Below are 514 nucleotides of genomic sequence, written 5' to 3' on the forward strand. Positions count from 1 at the left end.
TGAAGTAGTTTCTAGACTACTTGTACAGAAATGGTGGTCACCCAGACAGGAAGTGAAGTAGTTTCTAGACTACTTGTACAGAAATGGTGGTCACCCAGACAGGAAGTGAAGTAGTTTCTAGACTACTTGTACAGAAATGGTGGTCACCCAGACAGGAAGTGAAGTAGTTTCTAGACTACTTGTACAGAAATGGTGGTCACCCAGACAGGAAGTGAAGTAGTTTCTAGACTACTTGTACAGAATTGGTGGTCACCCAGACAGGAAGTGAAGTAGTTTCTAGACTACTTGTACAGAATTGGTGGTCACCCAGACAGGAAGTCACGTAATTGCTAGGCAACATAAGCTAACAAAGTCTGCAGAATACAGGGGTGGGGGGGAGCTACAAGAAGTTAATGGAAACAGAATTACCTACCTTTGCCGAATCCTAATACAATATGTGTATGCGGCCACCGTAGCGGAGTTCTCCTTGAAAACCAGCTGCCTCCAGACCCAAGAATAACCAGTCAGGACACCA

This window comes from Leptodactylus fuscus, chromosome 5, assembly GCF_031893055.1.
Source record: "Leptodactylus fuscus isolate aLepFus1 chromosome 5, aLepFus1.hap2, whole genome shotgun sequence".
Taxonomy (NCBI): Eukaryota; Metazoa; Chordata; class Amphibia; order Anura; family Leptodactylidae; genus Leptodactylus; species Leptodactylus fuscus.